Here is a 15505-nt window from a genome sequence, read left to right on the forward strand (position 1 = left end):
CACATCTTTTTCAAAATTAACTCTCAATCATATCTTTTTGATTTCTAATTTCAAAATCTTTTCAAAAATCACTTAATTTCTTTCCTAATCTTAATTTTCGAAAATCTCAATCAAATTTTCAAATTTCTTTTAATTATTTCAAAATCTTTTTAATTTATTTTTGAAAATCCTTCCCCTCTTCTCACATCCTTCTATTTAAGGGACTAACACTCCTCCTCAAGGTGCAATTCGAACTCTATCCCTCTTGATAAGCTCAAATTCTCTTCTATCTACCTCCTCCTTCTATTCTTTTTTTCCTCTGACACCTAAAGGAATCTCTATACTGTGATATAGAGTATTCCCTACTTTCTTGTTCTCTACTCTTTCATATGAGCAGGAGCAAAGATAAAGGCATACTTGTTCAAGCTGATCCTGAACCTGAAAAGACCTTGAAGAGAAAGCTAAGAGAAGCTAAAGCACAATTCTCTCTAGAGGGCCTAACAGAGCTCTTCAAGGAGGAAGAAGCCATGGCAGCCGAAAACAACAATGCCAACAATGCAAGGAAGGTGCTTGGTGACTTTACTGCACCTACTCCCGACTTCTATGGGAGAAGCATCTCAATCCCTGCCATTGGAGCAAACAACTTTGAGCTTAAGCCTCAATTAGTTTCTCTAATGCAATAGAATTGCAAGTTTCATGGACTTCCATTGGAAGATCCTCATCAGTTCTTAGCTGAATTCTTGCAAATTTGTGACACTGTCAAGACCAATGGGGTTGACCCTGAAGTCTACAGACTTATGCTCTTCCCTTTTTCTGTAAGAGACAGAGCTAGGACATGGTTGGATTCACAACCTAAAGAAAGCCTGAACTCTTGGGAAAAGCTAGTTAATGCCTTCTTGGCAAAGTTCTTTCCACCCCAAAAATTGAGCAAGCTTAGAGTGGAAGTCCAAACCTTCAGACAGAAGGAAGGAGAATCCCTCTATGAAGCATGGGAAAGATACAAGCAATTGATCAGAAGATGTCCTTCTGACATGCTTTCTGAATAGAGCATCATAGGTATTTTCTATGATGGTCTGTCTGAACTATCCAAGATGTCATTGGATAGCTCTGCTGGAGGATCTCTTCATTTGAAGAAGACGCCTGCAGAAGCTCAGGAACTCATTGAAATGGTTGCAAATAACCAATTCATGTACACTTCTGAAAGGAATCCTGTGAATAATGGGACAACTCAGAAGAAGGAAGTTCTTGAGATTGATACTCTGAATGCCATATTGGCTCAGAATAAAATATTGACCCAACAAGTCAATATGATTTCTCAGAGTCTGTCTGGAATGCAAGCAGCAACAGGCAGTACTAAGGAAGCTTCCTCTGAAGAAGAAGCTTATGATCCTGAGAACCCAGCAATGGAAGAGGTGAATTACATGGGAGAACCCTATGGAAACACCTATAATCCTTCATGGAGAAATCATCCAAATCTCTCATGGAAGGATCAACAGAGACCTCAACAAGGTTTCAACAACAATAATGGTGGAAGAAATAGGTTTAGCAATAGCAAGCCTTTTCCATCATCTTCTCAGCAACAGACAGAGAATTCTAAGCAAAGCCACTCTGACTTAGCAACCATTATCTCTGATCTAATCAAAACCACTCAAAGTTTCATGACTGAAACAAGGTCCTCCATTAGAAATTTGGAGGCACAAGTGGGTCAACTGAGTAAGAAAATTACTGAACTCCCTCCTAGTACTCTCCCAAGCAATACAGAAGAGAATCCAAAAAGAGAGTGCAAGGCCATAACCACAACCCACACGGCCAAACCTGGAGAGAAGGAAGAGGCAGTGATCTCCACCGAGGAATACCTCAATGGACATCCACTGGCCTCCATGGAGTTTCCTAATGAAGAACCATGGGAATCTGAGGCTCACACTGAGACCATAGAGATTCTATTGAATTTATTTTTGCCATTCATGAGCTCTGATGAGTATTCTTCCTCTGAAGAGGATGAAGATGTTACTGAAGAGCAAGTTGCTAAGTACCTTGGAGCAGTCATGAAGCTAAATGCCAGGTTGTTTGGTAATGAAAATTGGGAGGATGAACCTCCATTGCTCATCAAAGAACTGGATGACTTGACTAGGCAGAGATTACCTCTGAAGAGACAAGATCCTGGAAAGTTCTCAATACCTTGTACCATAGGCACCATGACCTTTGAAAAGGCTCTGTGTGACCTAGGGTCAAGCATAAACCTCATGCCTCTCTCTGTAATGGAGAAGCTAGAGATCATTGAGTACAAGCTTCTAGAATTTCACTAGAGATGGCAGAAAATTCAAAGAAACAGGCTTATGGACTTGTAGAGGATGTCTTGGTAAAGGTTGAAGGCCACTACATCCCTGCTGACTTCATAATCCTAGAGACTGGGAAGTGTATGGATGAATCTATCATCCTTGGAAGACCCTTCCTAGCTACAGCAAAAGCTGTGATTGATGTTGACAGAGGAGAATTGATCATTCAAGTGAATGGAGACTCCCTTGTGTTTAAAGCTCAAGGATATCCCTCTGTCACCATGGAGAGGAAGCATGAAGAGCTTCTCTCAATACAGAGTCAAACAGAGCCCCCACAGTAAAACTCTAAGTTTGGTGTTGGGAGGCCACAACCAAACTTTAAGTTTGGTGTTGAACCCCCACATTCAAACTCTAAGTTTGGTGTTGGGAGGTTCCAACATTGCTCTAAACATTTGTGAGGCTCCAAGAGAGCCACTGTCAAGCTATTGACATTAAAGAAGCGCTTGTTGGGAGGCAACCCAATCTTTAACTATCTATATTAAATTTCTATTTTCTTTTGTTATTTTATGTTTTCTATAGGTTGATGATCATGTGAAGTCACAAAAACAATATGATTTTTAAATAAAAACTAATTAAAATATACTAAAAACATACTAAAAATAATGCCAAAAAGCGTATAAATTATCCGCTCATCATGCATCATTTAAAACACGGCTAGCATAGTAAATGACGTGCAGAAGCTTGTTATGCCTCTGTCCCAACACTGCACCAATGGCATGGTCACTGGCATCACACATTAGTTCGAATGGTAATGTCCAGTTTGGTGCAGAGATGACTGGTGCTATGACCAGCTTAGCTTTCAGGGTCTCAAACGCCTGCAGACACTCTGTGTCAAACACAAACGGCGTGTCAGCAGCTAGCAGATTGCTCAGAGGTTTTGCTATTTTTGAAAAATCCTTTATAAACCTCCTATAGAATCCCGCATACCCTAGAAAGCTTCTAATTGCCTTAACATTGGTAGGTGGTGGTAATTTTTCAATTACCTCCACTTTAGCTTGATCCACCTCTATTCCCTTGTTTGAAATTTTATGCCCAAGGACAATTCCTTCAGTCACCATAAAGTGACATTTTTCCCAGTTTAAAACTAGGTTGGTCTCTTGGCATCTTTTCAAAACAAGTGCTAAATGGTCAAGATAGGAGCTGAATGAGTCTCCAAATACTGAAAAGTCATTCATGAAGACTTCCAAAAATTTTTCTACCATATTAGAGAAGATAGAGAGCATGCACCTTTGAAAGGTTGCAGGTGCATTGCATAGACCAAAGGGCATCCTTCTGTAGGCAAATGCTCCAGAAGGACATGTGAATGCTATTTTCTCTTGGTCCTGAGGATCTACTGCAATTTGGTTGTAACCTGAATAGCCATCCAAAAAGCAGTAATAATCATGCCCTGCTAGTCTCTCTAGCATTTGGTCTATGAATGGTAAAGGAAAATGATCCTTTCTGGTGGCTGTATTGAGCCTTCTGTAGTCAATACACATACGCCACCCTGTAACTGTTCTTGTGGGAACCAGTTTATTCTTTTCATTGTGAACCACTGTCATGCCTCCCTTTTGGGGTACAACTTGGACAGGGCTTACCCATGGGCTATCAGAAATAGGATAAATAATCCCAGCCTCTAGTAACTTAGTGACCTCTTTTTGCACCACCTCCTTCATGGCTGGATTTAGCCGCCTCTGTGGTTGAACCACTGGCTTAGCATCATCCTCCAATAGGATCTTGTGCATACATCTTGCTGGGCTAATGCCTTTAAGATCACTTATGGACCACCCAAGAGCTGTCTTGTGTGTCCTTAGCACTTGAATGAGTGCTTTCTCTTCCTGTGGATTTAAAGCAGAGCTTATGATCACTGGAAAAGTTTTACCTTCTCCCAGAAATGCATATTTCAGGGATGGTGGTAGTGGTTTGAGCTCGGGTTTAGGAGGCTTATCCTCTTCCTGAGAAATTTTTAGAGGTTCTTTTATTTCCTCTGATTTCTCCAGATCAGGCTGAACATCTTTAAAGATTTCCTTTAGCTCTGATTTGAGACTTTCAGTCATATTGATCTCTTCCACCAAAGAGTCAATAATATCAGTGCTCATGCAGTCATTTGATGTGTCTGGATGCTGCATAGCTTTGACAGTATTTAACTTGAATTCATCCTCATTGACTCTCAGGGTCACTTCCCCTTTTTGTACATCATTAAGAGTTCGTCCAGTTGCTAGGAAAGGTCTTCCTAGAATGAGAGTTGCACTCTTGTGATCCTCCATTTCCAGCACTACAAAGTCAGTGGGAAAGGAAAATGGCCCAACCTTGACAATCATGTCCTCAATTATGCCTGATGGATATTTAATGGAGCCATCAGCAAGTTGAAGACATATCCGGGTTGGTTTGACTTCTTCAGTCAAGCCAAGCTTTCTGATAGTGGATGCAGGCATTAGGTTGATACTTGCTCCAAGGTCACATAGGGCTGTCTTGGTGCAAGCACCCTCTAATGTGCATGGTATCATAAAGCTTCCTGGATCTTGAAGCTTCTCTGGTAAGCTTTTCAGAATGACTGCACTGCATTCTTCAGTGAGAAACACCTTTTTAGTTTCTCTTTAATCCTTCTTATGACTTAAGATCTCTTTCATGAACTTAGCATAAGAGGGTACTTGCTCAAGTGTCTCTGCAAACGGGATCTTTATCTCAAGAGTCCAGAGATAGTCTGCAAAGCGGGCAAATTGTTTATCCTGCTTCGCTTGGCGGAGTTTCTGAGGATAAGGCATCTTGGCTTTATATTCTTCAACCTTAGTTGCTGCAGGTTTATTCCCTACAGAGGTGGTTGGAGAAGCCTTCTTAGAGGGGTTACTATCAGCACTTGCAGGTGTCTGATCCCTCATTGGCGTTTGAACGCCAGGATTGGGTGCTGGATGGGTGTTTAACGCCAGCTTCTCACCCTTTTCTGGCATTTGAACGCTAGAACTGGGCAAGAAATGGGCGTTCAACTCCAGTTTTCCTCCCTTTTCTGGCGTTTGAACGCCAGAAGTGGGCATCCATTGGGCGTTTGATGCCAGTTTTTCCCCCTTTTCTGGCGTTTGAACGCTAGAATTATTCCTCTCTGGGCTCTTGCTGTCCTCAGAGGGATTTTGGGCAGTGGTTTGGTTATCCTCTGTCAGTTGTTCCTTTCTTGGCTTTCTGCTACTTTGAGCTGATTTATTCAATGTCTTCCCGCTCCTTAGTTGGACAGCTTGGCATTCTTCTGTCATCTGTTTAGATAGCTGCTGTCTTGTCTGATTCAATTGTGCTTCCATATTCTTGTTAGCATTTTTAGTGTCTTGGAGCATCTCTTTAAATTTTGCTAATTGTTTTGTCACAAGGAGTAATTGCTGATTAAGTTCAACAATCTGTTCTTGAGGATTAGGATCAGTAGTTATTGCCCTAGCCTCTTTCTTTATGAAGGACTCACTGCTAGAGTACAAATATTGATTTCTAGCAACCGTATCTATGAGTTCTTGAGCCTCTTCAATCGTCTTTCTCAATGTATAGATCCACCAGCTGAGTGGTCTAGAGACATCTGAGCTTTTTCTGTAAGCCCATAGTAGAAGATGTCTAACTGTACCCACTCTAAAAACATTTCAGAGGGGCATTTCCTTAGCATCCCTCTGTACCTCTCCCAGGCATTATAAAGGGATTCATGATCCTCTTGTTTAAACCCTTGGATGTCCAACCTTAGCTGTGTCATCCTTTTTGGAGGGTAAAATTGATTCAGGAATTTGTCTGATAACTGTCTCTATGTTTTTATGCTTGTCGTGGGTTGGTTATTTAACCACCTCTTAGCTTGATCTTTTACAGCAAATGGAAACAGTAATAATCTGTAGACATTCTAATCCACTTCTTTATCATGTACTGTGTCAGCAATTTGTACGAACTGTGCCAGAAACTCAGTAGGTTCTTGCTGTGGAAGACTGGAATACTGGCAATTTTGCTGCACCATGATAATGAGCTGAGGATTTAGCTCAAAATTGCTTGCTTTGATGGGAGGTATACATATGCTATATCCCATATGCAGCTGTAATGGGGTTAGCATATGACCCCAGAGTCCTTCTGGACTGTTCATTTCCACTTATGTCCGTGATGGAGAAAAGGGAATTGATATGAATTGCAATTAAATTATATTTTAAATTTTTTTTAGATGTTTAATTAAAAGTAACCGAAAATAAAACAAAATAAATGAAAGATAAAATAAAACTTTCGAAAATTAGAAGAAAATAAAATAAAAGCAAATTGAAAACTAAATTAATTAATTAAAAAAAGATTTTGGAATTAGCAATAAAAAAGATATGATTGAAAATTATTTTGAAAAAGATATGATTGAGAATATATGATTGCAATTTATTAAAAAAAAGATATGATTGAAAATTATTTCGAAAAAGATATGATTGAGAAGATATGATTGCAATTTATAAAAAAAAAGATATGATTGAAAAGATATGATTGAAGAAATTAAAAACATTTGATTTTTGAAAAAGATTTGAAAAGATCAATTTTTGAAATTAGAATTTTGACTTGACTAAAAAAAAAGATATGATTTTGAAAATCTTTGACTAATTTAATGCAAAATTTCGAAATTTATGAGTAAAATAAGGGAAAGATATTTTTTTTAATTTTTGAATTTTAATGAGGAAAGAGAAAAACAACAAAATGACACTAAACTTAGAAATTTTAGATCAAAACAAAGAGAACAAACAAGAAAACTTTGAATGTCAAGATGAACACCAAGAACACTTTGAAGATCAAGATGAACACCAAGAACAAATTTTTGAAAAATTTTTAAGTAAATAAAAGCACAAAGGACACCAAACTTAAAATTTTTAGAAAGTCAAACACAATATTTTCGAAAATTTAAGGGAAAACACAAAGGAGACACCAAACTTGGAATTTTTAAAGATCAAGAAACAACTAAGAACATGCAAATTCGAAAAATTGAAAGAAAATAAAAGCATGCAATTGACACCAAACTTAAAATATGAAATTAACTCAAATAAAAGACTCAAATTTAGTTACTCTAAACCAACAAAAATAAATTATTCCTAATCTAAGGAACAAGATAAACCGTCAGTTGTCCAAACTCGAACAATCCCCGGCAACGGCGCCAAAAACTTGGTGCACGAAATTACAATCACACTTTTGTAACTCCGCACAACTAACCAGCAAGTGCATTGGGTCGTCCAAGTAATACCTTACGTGATTAAGGGTCGATCCCACGGAGATTGTCGGCTTGAAGCAAGCTATGGTTATCTTGTAACTCTTAGTCAGGATATCAATAATTCTCAGACTTAATTGTAAAAAGTAAAAGAACATGAAATAAATACTTGTTATGCAGTGATGGAGAACAGGTTAAGGTTTTGGAGATGCTCTGTCTTCAGAATCTCTGCTTTCCCACTGTCTTCTTCTTCACACACTCAAGGCTCCTTCCATGACAAGTTGTATGTTGGTGGATCACCGTTGTCAATGGCTACCATCCGTCCTCTCAGTGAAAATGGTCCAAATGTGCTGTCACCGCACGGCTAATCATCTGTCGGTTCTCGATCATGTTGGAATAGGATCCATTGATCCTTTTGTGTCTGTCACACGCCCAACACTCACGAGTTTGAAGCTCATCATAGTCATCCCTTCCCAGATCCTACTCGGAATACCACAGACAAGGTTTAGACTTTTCGGACCTCAGGAATGGCCGCCAATAATTCTAGCCTATACCACGAAGGTTCTAATCTTAGATTAGAAACCCAAGAGATACACATTCAAGCTTGATTGCATGTAGAACGGAAGTGGTTGTCAGGCACGCGTTCATAGGTGAGAATGATGATGAGTGTCACGGCTCATCACATTCATCAGATTGAAGTGCGAATGAATATCTTAGAATAGAAGCAAGCGTGATAGAATGGAAAACAGTAGTAATTGCATTAATTCATCGAAACACAGCAGAACTCCTCACCCCCAACAATGGGGTTCAGAGACTCATGCCGTAGAAGATACAATATGAAATGTGTAGAGTGTCATGAGGTACAAGATGAATCACTAAAAGTAGTTTTTATAGTAAACTAGTGACCTAGAGTTACAGAAAATGAGTAAGCTAGAATAGTTAGTGTAGAAATCCACTTTTGGGGCCCACTTGGTGTGTGCTTGGGCTGAGCATTGAAGCTTTCACGTGTAGAGACCTTTCTTGGAGTTAAACGCCAGCTTTTATGCCAGTTTGGGCGTTTAACTCCAGCTTTCATGCCAGTTCTGGCGTTTTGACGCCAGAATTTCTATGCTGACTTAGAACGCCGATTTGGGCCATCAAATATCAAGCAAAGTATGAACTATTATATATTGCTGAAAAGCCCAGGATGTCTACTTTCCAATGCAATTGAGAGCGCGTCAATTCGGCTTTTGTAGCTCCAGAAAATCCACTTTGAGTGCAGGGAGGTCAGAATCCAACAGCATCTGCAGTCCTTTTTCAGCCTCTGAATCAGATTTTTGCTCAGGTCCCTCAATTTCAGCCAGAAAATACCTGAAATCACAGAAAAATACACAAATTCATAGTAAAGTCCAGAAATGTGATTTTTGAATAAAAACTAATAAAAACATAATAAAAACTAACTGAAATATACTAAAAACATACTAAAAACAATGCCGAAAAGCGTATAAATTATCCGCTCATCACCTGTGAAGAAAGATGATAGAAAAAAATCGTATCGCACTCGAAACATTGAAGATAACAAGTATCGATATACCAAACTAAATATATATATATATATATATATATATATATATATATATATAAGATCTATAGATTACATACATAAAGTACTAGTTTCAACCTGCAAAGAAAGGCTGGCTAGATCATAATACGACTCAAAGAGTATGCAATACATCCTACTTCTCCATGATTAAAACCTCTAAGAAGGATATTCAAATACATATACAGAAGTTGAAAAAAGTACTTCATAGATATAAATAAACCCAAAAAGTAAAGTCTTCACTTTTGAGAGGAAACCAGCACACTCAACGAGGTGCATCACGTCTTGCATCTAAGAAAAAAATCCGACAACGGGTGATAATCCAAAGGTTTTCAGTAGGGTAATAATTCCAAATAGAGACTATGTAAAAAGATATGAACCTGCTAGGCAATCCTAAACTCCAATAAGCACAAGGTTCAAGCCTAGGGTTGTTTTCTAAATCAAATAGGGAAAACTCTAACAGATACTTCAAGTTTATCTTTTACTTATCTCCTTATTAACGAAGTTTCTTAACAATAATAATTAGCTCACAGTTACAGACTAAGAATCTTAAGTTAAACAATTTATTCATCGGCCTTAAATCGACACCGCCATAATCTCTTTTCTATCTGTTAATCATCTTAATCTCTAACGGTTGTCAACTCGCCAACTTTGCTATGATTCAAAGTTATAAACATCATCTCATCATCCATCTCATATCAATTATTCTCTACATTTAGTCTCAATTCGAAGCAAGTGGGACAAACCACAACTCTTGTATCTACCCAGGGAGTTCCAATCTCAACCCGGAACAGGTAGGGCGAACTACACCCTTGCATCTACCTAGGTGACTCAAAATATCAATTAAATTCATTTCCATCATCAATTCTTATCAACATATCACATCAGTAACAACCCTCAGCATCAACACCACCAGAGAGAACAGATAAAGCAATTAGGTCAAGTAGCATATAGGTACAATTAATCAACAAGGCAAGCCAAATACAAGATGCACACCCAATCAATACACACAAATACAAATGATGTATGCCTGTCTTACTGGCCATGAGCTCACATGTCAGTTAAATTGCCAAAACCCAACCCAAATCCGGTTGGCATCTCCCAGATTAGTCTTTCTGTTGTGCATCCCTAGAAGGAATAATTCTGTGGGAGAGTGCCCTACCACCTTTTCCTGGAGGTGTACTTAGGGAAAAATATTCTGAGGGAGATTACCTGATAAATACACATTTTATGAGATCTATCTGCTTTAAATGAATGGATTTTATTAACTTATCTTGCATTGAAATAACATACTTTTATGAATTTCTCCTAATTGTGCTTAATGATTAAAAATATGCTTTTTAGGCTCTTAAATTGCTAAATTTAATTCACTTATATTCTATTTAATGCCTTGATGTGATGTTGAGTGATTTCAGAATTAGAAGGCAAGGATGGCTTGAAGAAGTGAAGAAAATACATGCAAAAGGGGTGAATTCATAAATAAATGAAGTTGAGAGATTCTCATGATCATGCGTACGCATGCCTTATCTGTACGCTTGAATATTAAGTTGCGCGTACGCATGCGTCATGTGTATACATCTTTTGGAAATTCTCAAGTTTGCGCGTATGTATCCCTCATGCATACACATGACTATCAGCACGTGATTTCACTTAAGTGAACATGTGGGTCGTGATTTCAGGGCTTTCTTAGACCCAATCCAACTCATTTCTGAGGTATTTGATGCAATTCTCAAGAAATATTAAGGGAAAACTTAGGATAGTTTAGAGGATGTTTTAGTGTCACAAGAGTCGTTGATGTCTAATATTGATTGAAGATTTAGGGTTCTTAGTTGTTCTTGTTTCCATTGACAAGTAAAGACCTATGGATTAAGAGTGACCATGCCTATTTGAGTTTCTCCCGATGTTGGAGATGACAAAGTGGGATTAACTCTAGGCAATCACCATGTTTGTGGTCACAGACTTGGATAGGAAGCCTTGACTCTCAATCCTTGCTAGGGGTGTCTTTTAGCATTTACATTCCTTTAGTTGTTACCTCTTTATTTTCTTGCAATTTAATTTCTTGTCTTTTGCCTTCAACCCCTTATTCTCATAACCGATAATACGCACAACTCACTGTAATTCCTTTAAGAGATGACACAAGATTTAATACTCTCAGTTTTTGTTGGTTTGCATTCGTGACAAACAAAATTAAACTTTGATTTGGGTCATTTGTTGGTTTAGAACTATACTTGCAATGGAATTCGAGTTTTATAACTTGTTAATTTCTACCGATGATTGGCCCGCACCAGTACCCTACCACCTTCTCCTGGATGCTGTACAATTCCATAAGATAGTGTCCTACCACATTGCAACCAGAGAGAGACGTCGGAGAAATATTTTGAGAGAGAGTGTCCTACCACCTTCTCCACTTTTAACACACATTTAAAGCAGGATTTGAGGGAAATATTTTGAGGAAGAGTGCCTTACCAGCTTTTGATGAGCGGATAATTTATACCCTTTTGATGAGCGGATAATTTATACCCTTTTTGATGAGCGGATAATATTTTAGTTACTTTTTATTATATTTTTATCAGTTTTTATGCAAAAATCACATTTCTGGACTTTACTATTAGTTTGTGTGTTTTTCTGTAATTTCAGGTATTTTCTGGTTGAAATTGAGGGACCTGAGCAAAAATCTGATTCAGAGGCTGAGAAAGGACTGCAGATGCTGTTGGATTCTGACCCTCCTGCACTTGAAGTGGATTTTCTGGAGCTACAGAAGCCCTATTGGCGCGCTCTCAATTGCGTTGAAAAATAGACATCTTGGGCTTTCAAGCAATGTATAATAGTCCATACTTTATCCGAGATTTGATGGCCCAAACTGGCGTCTAAACACCCACCAAAGACCTTTTTATGGAGTAAAACGCCAGAACTGGCACTAGAAGTGGAGTTAAACGCCCAAACTGGCACCCAAGCTGCGTTTAACTCCAAGAATGGCCTATGCACATGAAAGCTTCAATGCTCAGCCCAAGCACACACCAAGTGGGACCCGGAAGTGGATTTCTGCACTATCTGCACTTAGTTACTTATTTTCTGTAATCCCTAGTAATTAGTTTAGTATAAATAGCACTTTTTACTATTGTATTCGGGGATTTTGGAAACATTTATGTTACATTTGGGAGGCTGGCCATTCGGCCATGCCTAGACCTCTTTTCTCTTATGTATTTTCTACGGTGGAGTTTCTACACCTCATAGATTAAGGTGCGAAGCTCTGCTGTTCTTCATGAATTAATGCAAATACTATTGTTTCTCTTTCAATTCACGCTTACTTCTTCTTCAAGATATACTCTCGTACTTAATTCAGTTAAGTCAGAATGAAGGAGTGACCCGTGACAATCACCCACTATCTTCGTTACTCGCTTAGCCAAGATCCGCGTGCCTGACAACCACAAGCTGTCTACATGATGTTCAACGTAGTCATTGGACGACAGCCGGAGTATATTCTCTTGGGTCTCTAATACACGGACCGAGTTCGTGAGATTAGGATCTTCATGGTATAAGTTAGAACCATTGGCAGCATTCCTGAGATTCGGAAAGTCTAAACCTTGTGTGTGGTATTCTAAGTAGGATCTGGGAAGGGATGACTGTGACGAGCTTCAAACTTGCGACTGTTGAGTGCAGTGACAGTGTGCAAAAGGATAAGGGTCCTATTCCGACGCTAGTGAGAACCGATAGATGCTTAGCCGTGCGATAGCTGTACCTGGTATTTTTCATCCGAGACGAGAAATCCGACAGTTGATTAGCCGTGCAGAGATCGTACCTGGTATTTTTCATCCGAGAGGATCATATAGCTTGCCATGGACGGGAGCACGCATGATTGGAAGAAGGCAATTGGAAAGCAGAGGTTCAGAAGCAACAAAGCATCTCCAAACGCTTATTTGAAATTCCCACCAATGAATTACATAAGTATCTCTATTTTATTTTATGTTTTATTTATCTTTTAATTATCAAAACCTCATAACCATTTGAATCCGCCTGACTAAGATTTACAGGATGACCATAGCTTGCTTCAAGCTGACAATCTCCGTGGGATTGACCCTTACTCATGTAAGGTTTATTACTTGGACGACCCAGTGCACTTGCTGGTTAGTTGTGCGGAGTTGTGAAAAGTGTTAATCACAATTTCGTGCACCAAGTTTTTGGCGCCGTTGCTGGGGATTGTTTGAGTTTGGACAACTGACGGTTCATCTTGTTGCTTAGATTAGGTAATTTTATTTTATGTTTAAGCCTTTTATTTTTATTTTTGAATATATATATATATATATTTGTTCTTCAGAATTTTTAAGAATGAATTCTAGAGCTTCATGAGATATGTTGAAGCTTGGCTGGCTGTTAAGCCATGTCTAATCTTTTGGACCGGGGCTTTCACTTTCCATTGTAGAAAGGACATGTCTGTAATTGATATGCTAAAGCTTGGCTGGCCACTTGGCCATGTCTAATTCTATTGGACCGAAACTTTAGACTAACATTGCACGAATCCTGGAATTCTTATTAAAAATTTTGAATTTCTTTATTCTCCTTTTCCAAAATAATTTCGAAAAAAATACAAAAAAAATTAATAAAATCATAAAACCAAAAAATTTTTGTGTTTCTTGTTTGAATCTTGTGTTAAATTTTAAGTTTGGTGTTAATTGCATGTTTTTAATTTTTCTTGAATTTTCGAAAATTCATCATGTGTTCTTTCTTGATCTTCAAGTTGTTCTTGATGATTTTCTTTGTTTAATCTTGTGATTTTCTTGTTTGGTGTTTTTTTTGTTTTTCACATGCATTTTCGAATTCATGGTGTCTAAACATTAAAAATTTTTAAGTTTGGTGTCTTGCATGTGTTTCTTTTCTTAAAAATTTTCAAAAATATGTTCTTGATGTTCATCATGATCTTCAAAGTGTTCTTGGTGTTCATCTTGACATTCAAAGTGTTCTTGCATGCATTATTTGTTTTAATCTTAATTTCTTATGTCTTGTGTCATTTTGTTGTTTTTCTCTTTCTTCATTAATTTACAAAAATAAAAAATAATATCTTTCCTTATTTTACTCATAAATTTCGAAATTTTGGGTTGACTTAGTCAAAAAATTTTAAAATTTAGTTGTTTCTTGTTAGTCAAGTCAAAATTTCAATGTAAAAATTTTATCTTTTCAAATTTTTTTCAAAAATCAAATCTTTTTCATTTTTCTTCTTAACATTTTCAAATTTCTTAACTAAAAATTTCAAAATCTTTTTCTTTATTTTTTTTCATATTTTCGAAAACTTTACTAATAATTAATGATTTGATTTCAAAAATTTCAAGTTGTTACTTTCCTTTTTGGAAAGGTTCAATCTTTAAATTCTAGAATCATATCTTTTAGTTTCTTGTTAGTCAAGTCATCAATTTTAATTTTCAAAATCAAATCTTTTTAAATTTCTTTTTCAAAATAAATTTCAATCATATCTTTTTCAAAACTTAATTTCAAAATCTTTTTCTAACTTCTTATCTTTTCAAAATTTATTTTCAAATCTTTTTCAATTAACTACTTGACTTTTTGTTTGATTTTAAAAGTTTACTATTTCTTATCTTTTTCAAAACCACCTAACTACTTTTCTCTCTCTAATTTTCGAAAATCATTAACCACTTTTTCAAAATTCTTTTTTAATTGTTTTCAATTCTAATTTTAGTTTATTTTCCTTCTTAAATTTCGAATTCTAACTCATAATTAAAATAAAAAAAAATATTTTCCTTTTCTTTTGATTAAAAATTCGAATACACACTCTCTCTCATCTCTTTCTATTTATTTTATTTATTTACTAACACTTCTCATCTACTTATAATTCGAACCCTCTCCATCTCTCTGTGTTCGAATTCTTCTTCTCCTTTCTTCATTCTATTCTTCTATTCTTCTACTCATATAAAGGAATCTCTATACTGTGACATAGAGGATTCATCTTCTTTTCTATTCTCTTCTTTTACATATGAGCATGAACAAGGATAAGAACATTCTTATTGAAGCTGATCCTAAACCTGAAAGGACTCTGAAGAGGAAGCTAAGAGGAGCTAAAGCACAACACTCTGGAGAAGACCTTATAGAAATTTTCGAAAAAGAAGAAGACATGGCAGCCGAAAATAACAACAATGGTGGAGATGCAAGGAAGATGCTTGGTGACTTTACTACACCAACTTCTGACTTCTATGGAAGAAGCATCTCAATTCCAGCAATTGAAGCAAACAACTTTGAGCTTAAACCTCAGTTAGTTTTTCTAATGCAACAGAATTGCAAGTTTCATGGACTTTCATTAGAAGATCCTCATCAGTTCTTAGCTGAATTCTTGCAAATCTGTGACACTATTAAGACCAATGGGGTTAATCCCGAGGTCTATAGACTTATGCTTTTCCCATTTGCTGTAAGAGATAGAGCTAGGATATGGTTGGACTCACAACC

The 15505-nt window shown here is 37.2% G+C and overlaps 1 non-coding gene across 1 annotated transcript; it reads right to left on the bottom strand.

The window, feature by feature from the left end:
* Window positions 1-908: 908 nt before the first annotated feature.
* On the bottom strand, window positions 909-1016 carry LOC148549150 (small nucleolar RNA R71). Its single transcript, XR_015897121.1, has one exon. It is a non-coding gene; the product is annotated as a small nucleolar RNA R71 (small nucleolar RNA).
* Between the last annotated feature and the right edge of the window lie 14489 nt (window positions 1017-15505).

The sequence above is a fragment of the Arachis ipaensis genome, chromosome B8 (genome assembly GCF_059453495.1).
Source record: "Arachis ipaensis isolate K30076 ecotype BB chromosome B8, ASM5945349v1, whole genome shotgun sequence".
Taxonomy (NCBI): Eukaryota; Viridiplantae; Streptophyta; class Magnoliopsida; order Fabales; family Fabaceae; genus Arachis; species Arachis ipaensis.